Raw genomic sequence first — 24,675 nt, 5'->3', positions numbered from 1 at the left:
ACTTATAATTAGTTTAGGAAAATGTTCAACATCTTCTGATAGGAAATTCACAAGCACACACACACACACAAATTCTTGACGACGTACCCCCCCTCCCGATATAAAAATGTATTCTCAAGACGGCTGGTATGGGTAATAGAACCTTGGACCTTAAAGTAAATACAGATCAACATTTCGATTTTCTTAGGTCGTTTTCAGGTTAGCGGAGAAAGAGTTTGTAACTGACTGTCCCTGGCCCGTCTTGAGAATACACTAACATTTCGATTATTTTTATTGTTTTAACAATAACTTCGCTGTAATTGTTTAGAGAACCAGATAGTTGGTTAACATGACTTGAAATATTTCAACGAATACAAGACTTTACCTCTAAGACATTTCATTTCCGCATCCAGTGTTTTTCCCTCCGTAGCTTAGCAGTAAGTCTGAAGACCTATAATGCTAAAATTTGAGTTTCAATACCCGCAGAGAAGAGAACACGGATACCCTATTGTGTAGCTTAGTACTTAAACAAACTGAATTTTTCCGCCCTCCGGCGGCAGGTCTAAGGGCTTATAATGCTAAAAACCAGCAGTAACCGTTGTGGGCACAGCACAGATAGCCCATCGTATAGCTTTGTGCTAACCAACAAAGGAAAGGTTCCTTCACTGTCATGCCTCACAGTGGCTCAAGTCTGAGGGCATGCAACACCAAAAAAAAATCTGGTTTGGATATCCGGGCTGTGCATAACACAGATAACCTACAGTTTTCGGGTAAAATATTGTAAAATCATATACGCGAATATATATATATATATGGTTTTCAAAAATTACAAATATTGTTCATTCGAATAATCAAAGCTTTTTACTCTTGACTCAGAGAGTTTTCCAACGAACGTAGGCGATGTGAAAACAAAGAAAACTTTCGAAAAGCTCGCAGAAGGCAAGTCTTTATCACCGATGTGAATGGCTACTTTACCTGGATTTGTCAAGCAGGTGGGTTTCGCTCGTGACCCATACTTTATGAATCCAGCCACGCTACCAGAGCTATCCAGTAAAACTGCGATATATCAAGCATTGCAGAAAGCCTTAACACGTAGTAAACAGGTGTTGGTTTTAGTTACAAAGTTTCATGTTCACTAAATGCTTTGCTTTTCCTACGTGTGACACGTTGAGTTCCTTTACCCTATTAAACGTGCAGATGTCGGTCATTGTAGGCTGCATTCCAAGAACCTATTAGTTTACCTATGATAGCTGTGAAAACACCTTCCACAAATAAACTATTCAACCTAATTTTCCGCTTTTCCGGAAACTTTTGGGTTACTATTATTTGCACTTTGTCGCAGTGTTTCGAATGTTAGGTTTAACACGGCTTAGTGACTAGATCGTCTGTCTGCGTGTTACGAGTTCAAATTCCCTCCATGAACATGCTCTTTCTTTAGGTTGTGGGGCATTATAATATTTCGGTCAATCCAACTTTTAGTTGGTAAAGAATTAAATAAGAGATGGCCATGGGTGGCGTTTACTGTCTGTGTTCATTCTGTTCCATCACTTCTCTAGTAGAGACAGCTAACACAGATGGATCTCGAGTAGCTATCTCCAGTTACGCAGCGGTATGTCTGCTGACTTACAACGCTAGAACCGAAGTTGCGGTAGACATTATGGGGAGATCAGAGATGGCTCATTTTGTAGCTTTTTGCATAGTTATACAAATAAACTAAATAAAATTCCTCTTTAAAACAACCTCACCGCGAGAAAAAATGCACCCATTCGTTTGAGATAAAAGCATTATTCGGAGATGTGGTAAAGGCTTAGCATGGAGTTATTCAATACGGTTTATACGTCTCTTGTAACTTCGGGTGTTTACAAGTTATCCGGCACAATGGTGAAAGGTAGGAACACATTATTTAAGTATGTTACATGGCTTTCGGTAATCTATTCCTACTCGCAGTTACGAAATGCGTTGGAAACAGCATTGATTTTAGATTACGGAGACGTTTGTCCATGAACGAAATCTTCGTCGTAAAAAGAGAATGTTTCAGCGCGTGAAGTTATGCCATGTGAACAGTTGCCACCTGGTGACTTACTAAAGAAACTAAAATTTTACTGAATACAAAGAAATATCACAGTTTCCAAACAAATTGTTACCAACTAAGATTGTTTTTATACAATTATTTAATACTTTAATTTTTTTTTCAAACGAACTTATGGTACAAGGATTTTTTTTCCAACAGTTTCACCGGAGTGAACAATGATTTTAATGTGTTGAAAATCATTGTTCACTTAGAACTATTTTGAAACTTTTATTTAAGACACCACAGGATGCAGACCACTAATTACGAGGTATACAAACGAGACATTGCTTAACAATTTCTTGCGTTAATATTACAACAGTTAAGAAAAAAACAACAACTCTGATTTTCGAATATTAGTTACCCGAGGAAATTAAGTCCAATTTACGTGTTGAATGTACTTGTTGATTGGTCGCGAAGGTCTCGTGACGTATTAATCTCTCAGCAAGTTTAATTCTTTAACTCGCGAAGTCTGGTAATAATTTTTTTTGTTATTTTTGCCCGTAGTTCTGAAAAAGTGATAGAAATCACTTTTGTTATCAAAATGAAACCGTTGTCTCTCTGTGTCTAAAAAGAGAAACCCACCAACACAATACGACTGTCAACATCCCAGCTTTTCAAGGCAGTTATAATAGTGATTATACTTGTTCCTGTAGTTTCCTGCTGTTGTCACTGCTTTTACCGCTTTCAGAGAATTTGCAAAAGAAAGAGAGAGGGTAGAAAACAGACAAGCTTTTCTAAAACTTAGACAGCAACAACAATTAGAACGGGAACTGAACGGATACGTAGAGTGGATTTGTAAAGCAGGTAAGGCACATCTTTAATATTAAATGTACGGTGGCCAATGTGTGATATTCGTGTGAACAAATTAAAATTAATGTTAGGGGACACAAAAATAACAAGAAAAATATGATGTTCCCCCTCTGATATCGTGATCTTGTAAAAATATTTCTGAACTAGTGATTTACACTTATCACATTCAACCTATTTATAGACCGCCCTCTGCTTTTCAATTACTGCCTTAACGTTTTTGGTTAAAAGATGTTAGATGTTCGATTCGTTCTTTCAGAAAATGGTTTTATTTTTCATTATAATTTAAAAGTCTGCGTTTAGTCACATAACAGTTGAAGTTTATAGATTGTTTTTGAGCGACCCTTTGTATTTTATTTATTAATTTATTTAAAAAAACTAAATAGTAAAGACGCGAAGAGAATTTAAATAAAAATACATATTTTTGGGCAAGTTGCGTTTGTTCCAAATAAAGCCCCTTTTTCTGTAAAATATTTGGTCCCAATATAATGCAAACGCTTTTATAGTAATATTTGGCAATTGTATAAATCATTATCTCTAAATGTGCTCAGCATTTGGACAATGTAAATTTTTAAGTAACGTACAGAAGCATTTCGTAAGTGGTAGTTAACGGAAAACAGAAAGATAAATGTTCATTCGACTTCAGAGCTGGTGTAAAAAGCCCTTTAAATAAACTTGTATTACCCCCTTTTTACATGTTTTAGTATTTAGCAAATCATAGTTTTTTAAAGCTTTTCACGATGAAACGTTTAATAGATGTAACAACACTATTGTTAACTGTGAAGCTGACAAACAACAATAACATGAAGAGATTATTAGAGACGTGGGAGTTCCTTAGCACGCAGAAAAGGCAATTTTCAAACATCGTACAGAAAGACTGATAGAGATTTGGGGTTGAATCTGGTTCACATGGGGTAGAAACCCATGAATAGGCAAATCGCTTTTATAAACTCTCAACCAAAGCATGTTAACATTTGATACCATATTTCACTTGGCCAGGTGGTTAAGGCACTTGAGTCGTAATCCGAGGGTCTCGGGTTCAAACCCCTTTCGTACCAAACGCGCTCGTCCCTTCAGCCGTGGGGCGTTATAATGTGACGGTAAATCCCACTATTCGTTGGTAGAAGAGTAGCCCAAGAGTTGACAGTGGGTGATGATGACTAGCTTCCTTCCCTCTAGTCTTACACTGCTAAATTAGGGACGGCTAGCGTAGATAGTCCTCGCGTAGCGGTCCGGCATGACCAGCTGGTTAAGGCATTCGACTCGTAATCTGAGGGTCACGGGTTCGAACCCCTTTTGTATCAAGCGTGCTCGCCCTTTTAGCCGTGGGGCATTATAATGTTACGGTAAATCCCACTATTCGGTAGTAAAAGAGTAGCCCAAGATTTGGCGGTGGGTGATGATGACTAGGTGCCTTACCTCTGGTTTTACACTGCTAGATTAGGGACGGCTAGCGCGGATAGCCCTCGTGTAACTTTGCTCGAAATTCTAGACAAACCATATCACACTCAATATTTTTCTCTGTAAAGTTGTACAAGGCACTACGTGAAATTCATGTCGAAACTGAAATATTTTGTTTCCTAACTCGCAGAAATCAAAGTGTGGAATGAGATGCATTTTATTATAACTGAAATAAGCATTCTCTTGATTCATAACACGAGGAAAAATAGGGGGTCGAAACCCCCACCCATGTCATTGTTTTTGTCATTGACGAACAAAGTAATTTATTACTAAAACTTCCTATATGCTACATCAAATCTCTCGCTCTGGCAAACCAATAGAAATGTCTGGTTTAATAAAACATAGCCTGCAGCTTATTACAAGTTATCTTAACAAGGTAGCGTATTATAAGATCTTATCAAAAGCAAATTAGCTCTAGTGGTTAGGACTAAAAACGTAGGTTGTTGATTAATGAAGCGAAATGTATACAACCAACTGAACTTTAGTCAACATTAAATATAAATAGACCAGGAAACTTAAAATAAAATATTGCCCTGTATTACACCATCAGTTGAGAAAACTTGCAGTTAAAGATGGCTTCGGTCATAATATAACATAATTCCTTTCTTATGTTCCGACATCAATTCACAACGAACGTGTTTTATGGTAAAATAAAACGTGTAGTCACAGTTTCCAATAGCATAAAAACGTCTTCTATTGCATTTCCAAATAAAGACAAACTGTTATAGTAGAATTCAAAACATACTACGTAAAATTAAACCTCAATTTTTTTGTGGAATTTTGACAGAATACTAATGTGAGAACTAACACGTGCCATTCTCGATCATTCTGTGTCACACAAAGGTTCATTTACGAAGTGCCATTACACAGATTTGAACAGTTCTCCAGCTTTCATTATTCTGTATTTTGTACATAAGGTAGAATAATTTCCGATTTATAGGGATGGCCGAAGTTCGTTTTTTTAATGTTCTGCGATCATTATGTTCACGTGTTTTTTTCCCGTTTAACCAAGATGAACCACACAATTTACATAGAATTGAATAAGTAATATAAAGACATTTCCAACAGTTGAGTACATACAATGTAGGGATGACAAAGGTAGAGTAACAAGGTTGGAATAAATAAGTAGAAACATAAGATCACAACGTATGTCGTCTAGTTTCTCCAAGAATAACTTTTATCTACAACTAAATATTATATTCTTACCAAATACAAGATTTTATAGAACGTTTAAAACGAACAGTTTTACAGTTTGTGTGTGATGATCCTTGCTTTGTTACTCTACGTTTTGCACCAATTAAGGTATGAGGTCATGAGAAAACAAACACATTTAAAACACGGTTATTTCTTATTGAAAAAAAAAAATGTTACGAGTCGTTTTATCTGTAACGTTGTATAAAACGGCCCCCATCTATATCATAAAAAAATGCAGTTAAAACACGTGATGCGTTTAAAAAGCCTTTAGATGATTTAAAATCGTTGTATAAAAGGTCCAAGCAGGGTGTCGGGGTGCACAATTTAGAAAGTAAATATAAAACTTAGATAAAAATTGTAACACAGTTGCACGTTCCAAAAATTTTTAAAAAGTTTGTTAACTTGAACCGTATTTATATTACGGCATTTTCAGCCGTCTGTAGTTTGTTGTACTTTGAAATCAACAATATGAAATTCCCTGAAATGACTGTTTGTAACTATAAAAAATCCCCTTAAATTAAACTTGTTTAAGAGTAAATGAAGTCATGTTTTGGTCATCAACATTCGAGCCCATCGTTCAGTGTTCAGCCCCGCACGGCCAGTTGGTTAACGCACTCGACTTTTAATCCGAGGATCGCGGATTCGGATTCCCGTCACACCAAATATGGTCGCTCTATCAGCCGTGGGGACGTTATAAAGTTACGGTCAATCCCACTATTTTTTGGTAAACGATTAGCCCAAGAGTTGGTGGTGGATGGTGATGACTAGCTACCTTCCTTCTAGTCTTACACTGCGGTATTAGGGATGACTAGCGCAGATAGTCCTCGTGTAGCTTTGCGCGAAATTCAAACCGAACCAAACCAATCAATAACAATGTAGTGAAACGTAATTATAAACAGTACGAAATGTTCCATTCTTTCCTCGTAGGAAATTAAAAGTCTCTTGTAATTGGTTTTTATTTGTCAGTATATACTTTAAAAGGGTTTAGATAAATTCACGCTCGTTAATTTAGCTAAAGCCATACATTTAGACTTCATAGATTTGAAAGGAAATCTTTGGTAGGTTTAGTTTCTTTTCATTAGAAGTGTAACAGTAATTCAAATTTTGTTAATGTTTCATTGACTAGCTTTCCTCGTGATATCAGTTATTAACTCAGTATAAAGTGTGCAGGCTAGAACCTAGTTCGAAATGAAACGTACGATATTATATGCAGAACTGCTTGTTTGTTTGTTTTTGAATTTCGCGCAAAGTTACAGGAGGGCTATCTACGCTAGCCATCTCTAATTTTGCAGTGTAAGACTAGAGGGAAGGCAGCTAGTCATCACCATCTACCGCTAACATTTGGGCTACTCTTTTACCAATGAATAGTGGAATTGACTGTTACATTATAATGCCCCCACGGCTGAAAGGGCGAGCATGTTTGGTGCGACGGGGATTCAAACCCACGACCTTCAGATTTCGAGTCGAGTGCCTTAACCACCTGGCCGTGCTGGGCCATGTAAAACTGGCTGCGGTAAGTAAGATGGCGGTCTTTGAATGTTTGTTGGTTTACCTGCTTCTCGAATTTAAACCCACATTTACAACTTATAATATTATTCTTTGTATCCCAAGTAATATTTATAATTCGTAGAAGTAATAAATATAGATCCACGTGAAAGTTGACAGAACGTCCTTGTTTAATTCAAGAATGTGCCTCTCACCCGACTATAACTAAATACTGTAGGTCGGAGCTATGGAACTGTTAAAATCAGAGAGTTCCTACTTTAAAGTTAACTGTTATTATATTGTTAAATTAATCAGTGCAATATGTACCTCACTAAGCATGACTTTCTTGTTTGTTTCTTACAATGTCGCTTTAGATAATATTAAACCACTTTCATGTGAATATCTGTAATGTTGTTAATATTTTTATCATGTTTAAATTAACCCACTTAGAATGACACTTGTGAAATCTTATAGTCTTTTAAAGTCTGTAATCTTCACAACTCCAACATCAGTTGATAGAACCCATGTTATTCAAGTTATATAACATTGCAAATGATTCAAATTTAACTAGATGTGTGGACATTTTTCTGATATAAGTTTGTTCTGTGTTTCAAATGTGCTACGTTCTATACTGCAGTCATCTTTTGAAATTATATTAATACATAGCTTTACAGCGTCACAGATTTTGACGATTAAGCCAAAAGAGTCAATTTCTTTGTAATTATTTACTGATTTTAATAATTGGGTTTCGATTTAAATTTGCTGTTCGAATCGAACTTATTTTTTTAGCTAACCGTCTGCAGGTTTTTACTAACCTATGATACATAAAAGTGTGTTTTTTTTTCTAATTTCTCTCACTGGTTCTAAACCCAGTTGTTTTAACGTGGTTGATATTCTAAGACGTGTAGTAATAATGTAATTTATTGTAAAAACGTGTAGTTTTTAGAAAATTTAATATCCAGATGAGTTTCTGTACGCATGATTTTTATTTATTTATTATTCATAAAAATTTGTTCTTCAAAACTGTACAGGCAGGACATAGCTAATTGATCAAGGAAAAAAATACCTAATTGATAACTATCGAACACTTATTCTGAAATAGATGCTCAGATAGCCCTCGAGTAGCTTTGTGCGAAATTCAAAACTTGGTTTAAACCAAACTAAAAGAGATTGTCCCTTTACAAAAACTAACAGTGCTTTTAAAAATTAAAACTGAGAAAAAGAAAGTATTCAAAGAAATTATATTATTATAATAAAATTTTCATTGTGGCTCAGAGGAAGTAATATTGGCCGAAGAAAGAACAACAGAAGAAGAAAAAATGCACATTATAGAAGGTAACTCTTGAAATTCGTTACTTAGATTAACTCTAATTGTAGTGAAATATATTGCATGTTTGTAGAAAAAATCCAGTTAATTTTAAACCATTGATTTGAACGAAGAGTCTCAGTCGTAATACTTTGATTCGTCTGGATTGAATAGAAACCACAAACTGAACAGTGAAGTGTTTCATGCTTCAAACATTACATACAAAGATAAACTCCCTAGCAGACTATGAAGTTTAACCCTGATTTTTTAAACAATGTTTCCACACATACAAATTCTTAGTGTGATTTGTGATGCTATTTTCGTTTTGTTTCTTAACTATAAAAAACAAATACAAACTCAGGGTGGAAAAAAAATACATTCTCAAAGTAGAACAGAAGGAAATCATATTACAGTACATAGTTTTTAAATAAATCCACTGTACAGATATCATATTCTCATCCATAATAATTAATAAAATAACGTATTATATTTATCAAATTTTTGGTCAGCGATCAAAACAACATATATTCTCTTCTTGTCAATGATCCAGATTATAACACGTTATCCTTCTTGTCAATGATCCAGATTATAACACGTTATCCTTCTTGTCAATGATCGAGATTACAACACGTTATCCTTCTTCTCAATGATCACCACTATAACATGTTCTCTTCTTGTACATGATCATTAGTATAACAACGTGTTCTTCTTTTATGTCCATGATCACCAGTATGACTACGTGTTCTTCTTTTATGTCCATGATCACCAGTATGACTACGTGTTCTTCTTTCTTGTCCATGATCACCAGTATGACTACGTTCTCTTCTTTCTTGTCCATGATCATCAGTATAACTACTTGCTCTTCTTTCTTGTCCATGATCACCAGTATAACTACGTGTTCTTCTTTTATGTCCATGATCACCAGTATAACTACGTGTTCTTCTTTCTTGTCCATGATCACCAGTATAACTACGTGCTCTTCTTTCTTGTCCATGATCACCAGTATGACTACGTGCTCTTCTTTCTTGTCCATGATCATCAGTATAACTATGTGTTCTTCTTTCTTGTTCATGATCATCAGTATGACTACGTGTTCTTCCTTCCTGTCCATGATCATCAGTATAACTACGTGTTCTTCTTTCTTGTCCATGATCACCAGTATAACTACGTGCTCTTCTTTCTTGTCCATGATCACCAGTATGACTACGTGTTCTTCTTTCTTGTCCATGATCATCAGTATAACTACGTGTTCTTCTTTCTTGTCCATGATCATCAGTATAACTACGTGTTCTTCTTTCTTGTCCATGATCACCAGTATGACTACGTGTTCTTCCTTCCTGTCCGTCATCACCAGTATAACTACGTGCTCTTCTTTCTTTTCCATGATCATCAGTATAAAATGTTCTTCCTTCTTTTCCATGATCATCAGTATGACTACGTGTTCTTTTTTCTTGTCCATGATCATCAGTATAACTACGTTTTCTTTTTTCTTGTCCATGATCATCAGTATAACTACGTTTTCTTCCTTCCTGTCCGTCATCACCAGTATAACTACGTGTTCTTCTTTCTTGTCCATGATCACCAGTATGACTACGTGTTCTTCTTTCTTGTCCATGATCACCAGTATGACTACGTGTTCTTCTTTCTTGTCCATGATCACCAGTATGACTACGTGTTCTTCTTTCTTGTCCATGATCACCAGTATAACTACGTGTTCTTCTTTCTTGTCCATGATCACCAGTATGACTACGTGTTCTTCTTTCTTGTCCATGATCATCAGTATGACTACGTGTTCTTCTTTCTTGTCCATGATCATCAGTATAACTAGGTGCTCTTCCTTCCTGTCCGTCATCACCAGTATAACTACGTTTTCTTCCTTCCTGTCCGTCATCACCAGTATAACTACGTGTTATTCCTTCCTGTCCATGATCACCAGTATAACTACGTGTTCTTCCTTCCTGTCCGTTATCACTAGTATAACTACGTGTTCTTCCTTCCTGTCCGTCATCACCAGTATAACTACGTGTTCTTCCTTCCTGTCCGTCATCACCAGTATAACTACGTGTTCTTCTTTCTTTTCCATGATCATCAGTATAAAATGTTCTTCCTTCTTTTCCATGATCATCAGTATGACTACGTGTTCTTCTTTCTTGTCCATGATCACCAGTATGACTACGTGTTCTTCTTTCTTGTCCATGATCACCAGTATGACTACGTGCTCTTCTTTCTTGTCCATGATAACCAGTATAACTACGTGTTCTTCTTTCTTGTCCATGATCACCAGTATGACTACGTGTTCTTCTTTCTTGTCCATGATCACCAGTATAACTACGTGTTCTTCCTTCCTGTCCGTCATCACCAGTATAACTACGTGTTCTTCCTTCCTGTCCGTCATCACCAGTATAACTACGTGTTCTTCCTTCCTGTCCGTCATCACCAGTATAACTACGTGCTCTTCTTTCTTTTCCATGATCATCAGTATAAAATGTTCTTCCTTCTTTTCCATGATCATCAGTATGACTACGTGTTCTTTTTTCTTGTCCATGATCATCAGTATAACTACGTGTTATCCTCTTTGTACACGTTCATCGGTATATCATGTTACTAGATATCTCTTCAATAATCACCAGCAAAACAACAGGTTTCTCCTTCTTATCCAAACCATTAGTGAAACAGAATCTCACATCGTGATTCAGGTGTTTTCTTCTTTTGACCCTAAATATTGATGAAGTGGTTCATTCGTGTGTCTCAACATTCATCACTAGTGAAACATAATACTCAGTTGTTTGATCGATGATTACTTGTAAGGCAAAATCTGATGTTCTTTCATGCATGGTCATTGGATAAACACTGTGTTTGATTGATTCTGATTCTAATTTTTACTAACTATTATAATCTAATCTATCATTTGTGATCATTGGTATCGAATAATGTTATACAAGTTTAGTATACCCCTCACTCTTTGCTATAATTATTATTAATACAGAAAATGCATATTCTCTCTTTCTTTTTGCTCCTCTGTTCTGATGTCTAATAATTAATAAGATTATGTCTTCTTCTTTTCACTGTTCATGCATAAATTAATGGCTCTTATGAAAGAAGGTAATGGAAAGTTTTTATTATTCTGTCTGTCATCATTGGTGAGCATGTGTTTCTTGTCTCTGTGAAAGCATTGTGTTCCTATATAAACACTTCTTGATGAAGCAGTAATGTTACATCTTGCATTGATGTCGTTGTTATAATAATATTGGTTCTTCTGTTTGCATTGTTGTTGTTGGGACAGTATGTTCTCTGCATTTGTCCTTCTTCATTATTATAATATTATGTTGTTGTTTTTTTTACCTTTGTCCTTCGTCATTGTTGAAACAGTACATTTTTTGTTTCTGTAATTATAGAATGTAATGTTGAAACAATGTTATCTCCTGGTGTTCTTTGTCATTGTTGGAACAGTACATTTTTTGTTTCTGTAATTATAGAATGTAATGTTGAAACAATGTTATCTCCTGGTGTTCTTTGTCATTGTTGGAACAGTACATTTTTTTATTTCTGTAATTATAGAATGTAATGTTGAAACAATGTTATCTCCTGGTGTTCTTTGTCATTGTTGAAACAGTACATTTTTTTATTTCTGTAATTATAGAATGTAATGTTGAAACAATGTTATCTCCTGGTGTTCTTCGTCATTGTTGAAACAGTACATTTTTTTATTTCTGTAATTATAGAATGTAATTTTGAAACAATGTTATCTCCTGGTGTTCTTTGTCATTGTTGGAACAGTACATTTTTTGTTTCTGTAATTATAGAATGTAATGTTGAAACAATGTTATCTCCTGGTGTTCTTTGTCATTGTTGGAACAGTACATTTTTTACTTCTGTTATTATAGAATGTAATGTTCTTCACTGTTGAAACAGTGTTATCTCCTGGTGTTCTTTGTCATTGTTGGAACAGTATGTTTTCTGTCTTTGTCATTCATAAAGTAGCACTTGTTATAAACCTCCAAGTGTACGAGTGTGTATAGTTTTGTAACTTAATTACAAGAAGTCACTGTTTTAAATTAAATAATTATGTCAAACGACCATCGTTATCAGAGAATGACTTTTCTTAAAAGCCAAACGTTTTTCGGTGATGTTTATTTGCTTTGCTATTATTCACAGAGCTATACATTGAGTCTCTACATACCACGTGTATCGAGACTCGAATTATTAGCGTTATAAGCCTTCAGACTTACTGCTGAGCCACTGGGGTTATTTGGGGTTATATAACCTGTTATCTGAGTGTGTAACTGTACTAGAAGGGGCTTCGATTTCTCACATATGTATAAACAACAATTAAGTTAAATAATTTTATACTGAGAAATATGGCTGAAGTGATTGCAAGGTAACTGATATATAAATAAGGAACGTATTTACATAAACGTATATGTGTATTTAAATTTACTTTCACAATATATTGTTAGAATATTGATTTTTTCCCCTGCATAAAATATGGGGCAACATAAATCTAAATGAATTAGTCTCACGTTAACCCGGTTAAAATAACTAATGACTATTTTCACTTTACGTGTCTATACTGTAGTCATGGAGGCTACCACACTTAAGAAGTTAAGTCATTATTTTCGTGCACTTATCTCGCGCTTCCTGGTGGCTAATCAGCGATAAGTTTGAGGGATTGTAACGCTAAGGTCTGGAGGTCGATTCCTGCGTTTGTCACAGCGTCGGTAGTCTGTTGTACAGCTTTGTACGGGAAACATAACACACAACGAAAGTCACTTTCTTAAGTTATTCTTAACGGTTTGTGACAATAACATTAACAACACTAACTGTAAATTGAGACTTGAGACATTAATTCATGTATTTTATGTAGTCATTTGTTTCATTGACACTTTACACAACACAAACGCGAACCCGTGAATCACTGTTTTCACGAACATCACATTCCGTCGTTGTCTGGTTTTTCGATCTGAAGAATGAACCGTCTTGTCGTCCATTTTCATGAATTTCAGCACGACGAAAGGCTGCAGCGAAGAGGAAAAAAATGAAAAATCTTCATAGTAAAAGCACTGATGAAGATGATGAAGACGAAATTGAAGATGACGGTAAGTTTCGAGAGAACACCTGAGACGTGTTCATCAAAACTAGTGTAATTTAAGAGTCGCTTCACAGCTGCGCTAGTTTGTAGATACGGATTTCCTATATCAAAATCGTAAGGAAAACTCGTGTTTAGGGCTAAGTAAATGTGGCCCAGTGGCTAGCGTGCCGGACAGTGCGGTTGAATCTTCGTCGCTCGCCACTCGAAAAAACGCGCACTTTAAGACCGTCGATGTTTTATAAGAAAGATGGACCGCTATTTGGGCTGACAGGAATAGTCCAAAAGCTGGTGATATCTACTGTTCATTAGCTGCATTTTCCCTGGACTACCATTTCAAAATTAGAAGGCCTGTAGCACACAAACTTTGTGTAGCCTTGCGCGAATTTTAACAACCAAGCAAGATTAAGCCTAAGCATTGAATATGACTGTCTTCTTTGAACGTTCGTTTTTATACTGTATACAGAGGGAGAGAAATGCACGCGAATTTCTAAGAAGCATTCCTTTTCAACTTATTTTCAAGATAATTCCTTTTTATACCATTTACTTTATCTGAACTCTTAAACCTATTGATAAACAGTGAGAGATATATAGAACGTTTGGTACCACTGTCTGTTTGTTTGTGTTAGTGCGAAGTTATGTAATGGGCTATCTGTGGGGAATTAGACTCCGGGTTTTACTGTTGTAAGTCCGTAAACGTACAGCCCGGCATGACCAGGTTGGTTAAGGCGTTTGACTCGTAATCCGAGGATCTCAGGTTCGAATCCCTGTCGCACCAAACATACTTGCCCTTTCAACCGTGTGGACGTTATAATGTAACGGTCAATTCTACTATTCGTCGGTAAAAGAGTAGTCCAAGAGTTGGTGGTAGGTGGTGATGACTAGCTGCCTTCCCTCTAGTCTTACACTGCTATATTAGGGACGACTAGCGCAGATAGCCCTTGTGTCGCTTTGCGCGAAATTCAAAAACAAATTGTAAGCACCCCGTTTGCTCACTAAAGGACGTCACCAGCTTTGTTATTATCTTATTTCATTCATACAACTGAGATATATGATATGTAGTTATTTGTTTGTTTTTAACTTATAACTACAAAGTAAATTGTTTGTATTCTGTGCATCAAGAGCCTGGGTGTTAGACGCTCGATCCCAATCTGAGGGTTATGGGTTCCAATTCCCACCAAACATGCTCACCATTTCAACTGTGGGGACGTTATAATATCACTGTTAATCTGACTGTTCGTTAGTAAACGAGTAGCCCAATAATTGGCGGTGGGTGGTGGTAACTAACTGCCTTCCTTCTAGTCTTCCACTGTTAAATTAGAGACGGCTAGCGCAGGTAGTCCGAGTGTTGCTTTGAATGAAAAACAAACTATGCCAAACTGTCCACCGCGGAGAATCGAATCTTGGACTTTAGTTCTATATAAGTCTGTAAACTTATCTCTAACCCACTGTATGACATATAAAGTTTAACATTATTGTAAATTAACATAATAATCAACCTCACGTGAACCAACTTCATTTATAATTATCGTGATTTCTCTGATCGCATATCAGGGTAAACTGTTTTATTGTTTCAAATATTACGATTTATCTCTTGTTTAAACTTTAAAACACTGTGTTTATTTGATTCAGTATTCTGCTTTTAATCATTTTCAGTTTTCTTTGCTGTTGTACCACTTATATGATATAAAATATTCTCTGCTGTTGTACCACTTATATGATATAAAATATTCTCTGCTGTTGTACCACTTATATGATATAAAATATTGTCGTAAACAAATAATTTGCTATTTAATAAAACTGATTACTTTCAGTGGATTGATTATTTCATATTTATTTGCAATGTGTTTTAATTGCATTACCTTAACTTACCGTGTATTCTATGGCTAACGTTATTGGTTTTTTTTATTTGCTTTAACGCTCTGGATACAGGTATATTGTGTTACAAGAATTGTTTGAAAGCTAAAGCTGCAATTTGCTTATTTGCAGAAATCAATTATTAATTATTGTTAATGCGTTTATTGCTCATAAACATAGGGTAATTTTAATGGAGTAAAAAAAAGTTAAATGAACAAATTAGAAATAAAATATAAGAATTCGAAATTTATTGGAATTGTTCCGTCCCTGGTGGCGATGCATGGCAGCTTTTTGCGCTTTTTGTATGAACTTAGTGTTATGGTATTTAACCAACATTTTAATGTAGTTTTTTTTTACGAATTATTCGAAAACCAGATTTTAATATAAAAGAAGCAGACTAACAAAATGCAAATTGCACCTTTAAAAATATTCGACTTTAGTCTATTTTTGTTATCTCATATTGTAAGTGGTAACTGACCTTTTTTAATCTCGATTCCTGTTACTTTGTTATTTTTACTTCCAGTTTCGGATAATTGAGTTCAATTCATTCTGATTAACTAATCAATTCTTTTCTTTCTTTTGCACGCACTTCACTGGGTTTTCATTCCCAACATGCACCTTTGCTTCCTGCAGTACCTACTAAGAAGGTTAGGCTGAAAGGTACTGAATTGCAGTTGTAACGCAAGTTACATATTCTGTCAATAGATGTCGTTCTGAAAGTGGCATCCGTAGTTAAAGACCGTAGTTCCCATTTCTGTAGAAATTTGTAATTTAAGGTGTCTGTTTCACGTTTTATAACGGCTTTCTATTGTAGATTAGATTACAGTTTAGACCACCGCTCGAGAACAACATGTGTATAGTGAATTTCAAAATTTGAATTATACACAACAAATTATTTACACATAGTTTTTCGTAACCTTAATTTTATTATAAATACAAAGTTTGGCTTTCCATGAGCTTACAAATAATCAGAATAAGTGTTAAATGTAAACGTTAAACGAGTGGTCACGTGAGCTAAAGAAACTACACCAACTTGTCACCGGGAGCTCACGTTCATCCTTCTATTCGTCAGAAATCCTTGATTAGATTTTTTCCCTTTTAGGTATAATAAATTATAGAAACCATGTTGTTTTAGAAAGGTTTTTTTTTTAAACACTCGATAGCCTCTGGAAAAGGTAAGTTTTTTTATTATTTATCTATCTACAATAAGTGAGTTATATGTCTAAGAGCATGTTTCTAAGCCTTTTATTGAAACAATTTTATTGGTGTCAAATGAGTTGTGGAAGTCGACCTACCAGGTTTCCTACCAAACATTTTCATCCTGTATGCAGAGATGCCAACCATTAAGATTTGAGTGTAATCATAACGATTTTGGTGTATACTTTACAACTATACGCTCATACAGACAAATATTACGACTTGTTGCAACTCCCAAATTATTATATATTATATAGGCCTATACAATAAAGTGATAAGTTGTTCCCCAGGCCTTGAAAGGGGTAAAAAGAAAATTTCTAGTGAGTGTGTATGTAGCCAAATGGACAATGTTCTCATAACTCCCAACCATCCAGAGACATTCTCATGAAAGCAAAGGCTGCAACAGCTACAAAACTATTACAATAAGTGTCATAAACATGATATAAACTAGTCCTTACACAAAGACTTTTTCTGCTTACTGTTTGTACATGTTCAATGTTGTATTACCAGTATGTTTGTTACTCTGAACTGAATAAAAGACATAATTTCAAAATAATGTTTTTAAATTTATTTATTAAATACACAAAATACAGTCATAAATGAGCACTCTATAGCAGTAATAAATAATAATATTTATAGTAATGATATAATAATAAACAGCTTAGAGACATTGGTCAGGCGTAGTAGCCGCAAATGATATAGGCCTCTGTCTTCAGTCATTACGCTCAGTCATTTGAAATAGTTGGCATCTCTGTGCATATCGTGGTTTAACTACACGAAGTTTATTATTTACAATAGATCCGTTTTCTTATAACGAAGCCACATCGGGCTATCTGCTGAGTCCACCGAGGGGATCGAACCCCTGATTTTAGTGTTATAAATCCGTAGACTTACCCTCTGTATCAACGGGGAACAGGGTCCCATCACAAACTGTAGTTTACTAAACCCTATTCGTTTGTCGATTGCAAAATACGTTCTTTGAAAAAAAGACGTTTTGTAGACAAAACGTTTATGAGAATTTCAAGAGAATTAGAAAGTTGAAGAAAGCGAAAATGTCATCATGTCACAATGTTACTAATATAAGATTTAGAAACATAAAATCATAGCTAAACTTTAAGTATTCTAGTATATCTTGTGACTGGCAGATACAGTTGAAAGTCAGTGCTAACCGATTTAGATATGCATAATGGTAATAGTTTTACATCTCTCTTGTCATATAAATATACAAACATATTCTGTGTTTTTATCACGCTGATATATATACAAACATATTCTGTGTATTTATCACGCCGAGTAAAGGCCTAGCTTCGAACGTGCATGGCCAGGTTGTTAAGGTAGTCGACTCGTAATCTGAGGGTCGCGGGTTCGAATCCCGGTTGCACCAAACATGCACGCCATTTCATCCTTAGGGGCGTTATAATGTCACGGTCAATCCCGTTATTCGTTGGTAAAAGAGTAGCTTTGGAAGAATTGACGGTGGGTGGTGAATACTAGCTGCCTTCCCTGTAGTCTTGCACTGCTAAATTAGGGACGTCTAGCGCAGATAGCCCTCGTGTAGCTTTGCGCGATATTCAAAAACCAAACCAAACCGCTCAATATCTCTGACCCAACTGGTACAACTTCTCCCTGTCCTTGACTTTTATAGCTAAGACCAAAATGAAATTAAAATTGTGTGTAAGTTGCCCAGAAATTGTGTCTATATGTATATGTCCAACTCTTAACTATCAGAACTTCTAGACGTGTCTTTAAACATTCCAGTATTTTTTAATCGAATAATGAATAGCAGTGATTTTTTGTTTTACAATATGAATTAATAAGGGACTTTGAAATTTGGTGTCTGGTCCTTTTCTTGTTTTGCATATCACATCAACTAATGCTCACAGTCTTAGGACTAAACGAACGATCATTCAGAATACGTTAAAGATGCGTTATGCCCCAAATCTCGGGCATGTAAAACAAGTTTCAATAAAGGCTATGTTGCCTGCGAGATACGTAAAATAAACCGAGTTAACAATTAACATCGTAAAACTTTTACAGTGGTTTTTAACCTTTTCAAGATACTGATCAGCTTTAACAGTAAAATAATTTATATATGTTATTTAGTAGTGAAATTGTGTGTTATTTTCCTAAACAGTTATATTCGTACATAGGTACGTAAGGGAGCATGTATATTTCTCATTGATATTTTGTCCTCAAGGTTTAGCTAGAGCTTCCTACTTCAAAGCGAAAGTAAGAAACAAAGGAGCTTGTAAGGCATTTTGGAGATCAGAGAAACGTTTCAGGTAAGTTTATATATTTTTATTTTAAGCATGAAGTTATTGTTATCGGTTTAATTTCTTTAGAACTCATATATGCGTGTTGGATTTGCCTCATAACATTTAACCTTAGAACATTATATACGTGTATCACTTGGCATATTATGTATATGTGTGTATATATATATTATTATATTCTATGGATTTTAACTTATCTGTACGAATCTCGGAGGACCCGGCATGGCCAAGCGTGTTAAGGCGTGCGACTCGTAATCTGAGGATCGCGGGTTCGCATCCCCGTCGCGCCAAACATGTTCGCCCCTTTCAGCCATCGGGGCGTTATAATGTGACGGTCAATCCCACTATTAGTTGGTAAAACAACCAAACAAAACGAATCTCAGCTGGGCTGTAAGGATCTTAGTTTACACCATTCGTAACGTGATCGACTTCTTTTAAATAAATATTTATTGCTGACCAAGCAATGCGTGGTTGCCGTCACAGCTTCATTTCCAACCTTGCTCAGTTTAGTGTGATACACTTCAGTGGAAAGGTTCATCTTTAGTATTGTATATGTGTTTTGTTTGTTTGTTTGTTTTTGAATTTCACGCAAAGCTACACGAGGTCTATCTGTGCTAGCCGTCCCTAATTTAGCAGTGTAAGACTAGAGGGAAGGCAGCTAGTCATCACCACCCACCGCCAACTGTTGGGTTACTCTTTTACCAACGAATAGTGGAATTGACCGTCACATTATAACGTCCCCACGGCTGAAAGGGCGAACATGTTTGGTGCGACGGGGATTCGAACCCTCAAGAGTTATGAAGTAAAACAGTTGTATTATATAAATTAAGGAGTAAATTAAGGTAAAACAAATTATATTTTGTAAATAAGGAATAAAATATCATTATTAGGCTTAACAATTAAACTGAAAAATGTACAGGCTTCTTTCTGTTGTATTTTTTTTTAGGTTTTTTAATTCGACATTTGGTGAAGACGCAGGTGTTTTATTGGGTTGTAATAGTGCTCGTGTTTTTAAACACAGTGTGTGTAGCCATAGAACACTACAACCAGCCTCTGTGGCTCACAGATTTTTTATGTAAGTCGTAAAATGATAATTTTAGGCCTAACTTATTTGTCTTCAATCACATGCTGTTATCTCATATGACGTTTGAATTTGGATAATAGAAGAACTCTGTTTCAAATACTTACTATTCTTAACATCTCTCGAATGTGTGTTCTTGTACATTTATTCTTTGGACTTTTAACGTGTTTAAGAATTAAAAAAGATTAGTTTAATTTTTTGTAGAAAGATCTGCTTTTAACCAATCAATCGTTTCTAGTCATTATAGCTGATGCCCTTACCCTAACTTCATATGTAAATGCCTTATTTTAATAATAAAACCAGTTGTAATAATAGACTGACCTAAAATATTGTTGATATTACCTAAATTAACTACTGTTTATAACTAGTTTTGCTGTTTTCGTGTGTTAAACGCACTTCTGTTTTTTTTTAGTTTTTGCAGAATTTGTATTTTTGGGACTGTTCATCTTCGAAATGTTGATGAAAATGTACGCCTTAGGGCCACGTATATATTTTGAATCGGCTTTCAATAGGTTTGATTGCGTGGTACGTATATATTTCATAGAGTAGTTTTACTGTACTTTTATTATGTTATTGCAAGATGAAACTGATCCTTTAGGCTTTTGTTAACCTGTTGACTGCCAAGTATTTCAGCTGCTACAATTCAACTCTAATGCTTCTTCATTTTGTAACTTTTTCGTGACGCCATTTGGGATAGAAAGTGAAACAATTTGTAAGTAGGTCAAATGCATCTATGGTGCTGACATCTATCGTTGAAGTTAGGTATTATTGAGAACGAATTAACTCGTCCGTGGCACTGTGTTACCGATAGGCTTGGACGAGTTATCTCGTCTACGGCACTGAACAGGTTAAAGAAGGCAGTTAGTTGATCGTCTTTTAGGGTTGTTTAATGTATAACCCATATCATTTTAGAAACCTGGAACTACGAAATGCCATGATTTAGAACTTTGAATTTATCATTAACCCACAAAGACGTTATACGAGGTCTGTTCAAAAAATACGCGGACTGTTTGAATTGCGCGGCTCCAGTTGGTTCCAGGGGAATCCGCTTGGTGTCGCTAGGTTCGCACAGATCAGCTGATTACGACGCCATTTCCCGATTGCAGATATCTTCATTTGTGTATTAGCTACGCGGGTTTAAGTGAAGTGCGATTTTTTCGTTTGGCGGATTTCAGAATGAATGACCTGAAGGAGCAACGACCTGCTGTGAAATTTTGTGTTAAACTTAGAAACTCTGCGACTAAAACTTTTGCTATGCTTAACACGGCCTACGGTGATGTTACTATGAATCGTATGGCATGTTTCAAGTGGCATAAACGTTTTAAGGATGGTCGACAGTCCATTGAAGATGATGAGCGTCCTGGAAGTCCTTCCACGTCAACTGACGACCCACACGTCGACAAAATCAACACCTTGGTGCGGGCAAATCGATGTCTGACTGTCAGGGAGCTTGCTGAAGAGTTTGAGATATTAGTTGGATCTTGTTACGAGATTTTGACCGAAAAATTGAAGATGCACCGCGTTGCTGCGAAATTCAGCCCTCAGAACTCGTGAGTTTTTGGTCAAACACTTAATCACTGTTCTTCCCCACCCCCCCTACTCACCTGACTTTGCTCCTTGCGATATTTTCTTGTTCCCCAAACTCAAAAGACCCTTGAAAGGAAGAAGATTTGAGACGATTCCCGAGATTAAGGCAAATGCGACGAAGGAGCTGGAGGACATTACTAAAGAAGCGTGCCAGGACTGTTTCAACAAGTGGAAACACCGTTGGGATAAGTGTGTGCGTTGGGGAGGAGAGTACTTTGAAGGGGTCCCAGACCTGTAACTTCTAAATAAAGTACATTTTGTTTTATGACGTCAGTCGCGTATTTTTTGAACAGCCCTCGTATAACTTAAAGGTGAGCTTATCTTATGAAGCATTTTTATCCCAAATCCATTCTTTGTCATTAACACTTACCTCTGTGATTTTATATATAACAAACTAATTGAAGGCACATAGAACTAATGCTTAAGAACTGACCTTTTATTAGTTTTGTATAAAAATGTAATGAGCTTCCTACTTTTTTTATTTTCTTGTATCAGGTTATTGCCGGTAGTATATTCGAGGTTATTTGGTCGAGTTTTAGAGATGGTTCTTTTGGTTTATCTGTCTTGAGAGCTTTAAGGTTGCTCAGGATTTTTAAAGTCACCAAGTAAGTACCTGTTCATGATTTTAAAAAATAATTTATATTTCTTATTTGTGACCATATTTATAACTGATAAATTAAAAGTGTTATTTTCTGTTCTACTAAGAGTCGTTGATAAAAACACATCGGTTCAAAAATTTTTCCAGTGAATACAGACAAGCTCCCCGCTAGTACAGCGGTATGTCTACGGATTTACGTCGCTAAAATCAGGGGTTCGATTCCCGTCGGTGGGCTCAGCAGATAGCCCGATGTGGCTTTGCTATAAGAAAATACAAACAAAATACAATACGAATACAGACAAGTCCAAAAATCGTATTCTAGAAACCAAAAATGAAACCTAAAAGTCTGAACTATATTTCGATGGTGATTAATAATTATGATCTGTGATATTTTGCTGGACTGCGATTTCCGAGGTATTTTGCAAATTTTTAAAATTTATAACGACGTATGAAGGTATAGTCTTGAAGTTGTTATTTGAGTGTGGTCTAATGGTTGACGTGCCGGCCCCAGACCTGAAAGTCTGTCTTACGCAATAATGCCGCCAAACACGCTATGCATTTTCAACTGTGATTGTGTTGTAGGAGTAACAGTCTCTCTCGTTATCCCATTCAAATTGGGAAAAGCTTTTGTGACAAACGGTTCCCCTTCTCCTTGTTCGGTAGCTCAAAATTAGGGAAAGGTTGTGCCTGAATCGTAGGGTCTCTGACCCAGCCGTTTAATCTATGTGCGCTTAACGCGCCGTTCAAATTGAAAATGTATAATTTCCAATTTAGTTTATAAGAATGAAGTTCGTTCCAATGATCAGGTGAAACTGGCTACGCTGTGTGGCTCCATCGGTTAATTCCACTAAAGAGTAGGTTCGACATGATGGTTATTCCAGATAAATGCTGACTTAGAGTCGACAGAGTTTAAGTCTAGGAATAACGGACATGGCGTGTAATGAACATGGACTATTAAATGTAAATTGACAAGGGTACATAATGTCCGCTTGCTAGGATTGGTTCACCTACTCACGGCCATTAGCTAGAGAGAAGGGTACACTTTGAGAATTGAACTCATTGCCTTTAATAAGCTTTGTAATATTGGTGTCCGCACGTGACTGATCACTCTCTTGAATTTTTTTGGACAGATTTCACCCATTGGTCTAACTGAAAGACCTGAAGCCCTTGGAGACCCTAGAAGGTGAAATCTGATATTACAGAAGGAACGTTAAAGTTACAGAAGCGAAGTAATTTGCAGAAAATCTCTACAATATTCGGGGCCATGTTTTTTTATGTTCACCGTTAAATATTGAGGACTAAATAATAAATATAGAATCAACGTTAATACTGCAGAAACAAATAAATATGTGTTACGTTTGTATACCATAATAATAATCTGCAACTTTCGTAATTAAATGTGACCGTAAGTAAGGCTTAGAATCAATCATAGGTCCGTTACGAATGTTAAGGCGCTACTTATGGAACTTACCAAGAACCTATCGTTTGTTTTTCCAGGTATTGGGCTTCTTTGCGTAACCTGGTAATCTCACTTCTCAGCAGCATGCGATCCATCATCAGTCTTCTCTTCTTGCTTTTCCTGTTCATTCTCATCTTCGCTCTTTAGGGATGCAACTGTTCGGTGGGGCGTAAGTATACTATTATATCGACAAACTAAATAATACTTGAGTTTACAGTTTGTATTTCTATCTATCTACCACTCGATTCCGTCAAGGAACATAGGGCCGCAATCACTTGCGGTTTCATGAACAGGTATTTAAGTGAGTAGGTTGTTAGCCCACTGCACCGAGCCGTCCCTAATTTAGTAGTGTAAGACTAGAGGGAAGGCAGCTAGTCATCACCACCCACCGCCAACTCTTGGCTACTCTTTACCAACGAAAAGTGGGATTGACCGTCACATTATAACGCCCCACGGCTGGGAGGGCGAGTACTGGTTGGCGTGACTCGGGCGCGAACCCGCGACCCTCAGATTACGAAGCGCACGCCTTAACGCGCTAGAGCCATGCCGGGCCAATTTGTATTTACTTGTGACGAAAACAATGAATTTTCTTTTTACCGAGCTTAACAATGATTTTGAGGCCGGATGGCATGGTTAACGGGGTCAGTCCAAATCTTGGCTTATAAAACAACCAATGGAAATCATTGCATCAACAGGTGTTGATGACCAAGGAGGTGGTGGTGGCATTTAATTGTTGTGTCATACGTTCATTCGCGCTTTTGAATGTAGTTAAAAATGCGACAACGTGGCTTAATTTGGAGCTTAGTTCGTAGTTTTACAGTTCGAACAATAGTTAGGTTTTGCCTGGCCACTAACAGTGGTTAGTGATTAACAACGTGGTTGCGTCTGAAAGACCGATGACTCGATCTGATGTATGAATGAATTGGGATGCCTAAAGGTTGATATTTTTACTGTTCTATATATTTTAAGGGTGAGGGTTAAAATATCGCCAGCCTCCACCTAAATATTAACTATTAACAGGTGTGTAAATCACTTGTATAGAGACAGCTACAAGTAACGCAAAAGGTGTATTTCACAGATGCGTATGCGTATACGTCGGGTATTGATTGCTGTAGAACTTTCCGCTTAAATAGGCTTAAGTATCAGTTTTAAGCAACCGTAGAGCAGTATTTACAGACAGCTGTGGTAATTATACATAAGTTATAGGTTTGTATGTTTCTTGAATTTCGCAAAG

The 24,675-nt window shown here is 36.2% G+C and overlaps 1 pseudogene; it reads left to right on the top strand.

Moving 5' to 3' along the window:
* The window catches only part of LOC143236990 (voltage-dependent calcium channel type A subunit alpha-1-like), a 77,472-nt pseudogene extending 53,858 nt beyond the window's left edge, over window positions 1–23,614 (top strand).
* The last annotated feature ends 1,061 nt before the right edge of the window (window positions 23,615–24,675 follow it).

This window comes from Tachypleus tridentatus, chromosome 2 (assembly GCF_004210375.1).
Source record: "Tachypleus tridentatus isolate NWPU-2018 chromosome 2, ASM421037v1, whole genome shotgun sequence".
In the NCBI taxonomy this organism is placed as follows: domain Eukaryota; kingdom Metazoa; phylum Arthropoda; class Merostomata; order Xiphosura; family Limulidae; genus Tachypleus; species Tachypleus tridentatus.
This window is presented reverse-complemented; position numbering and strand designations above follow the sequence as displayed.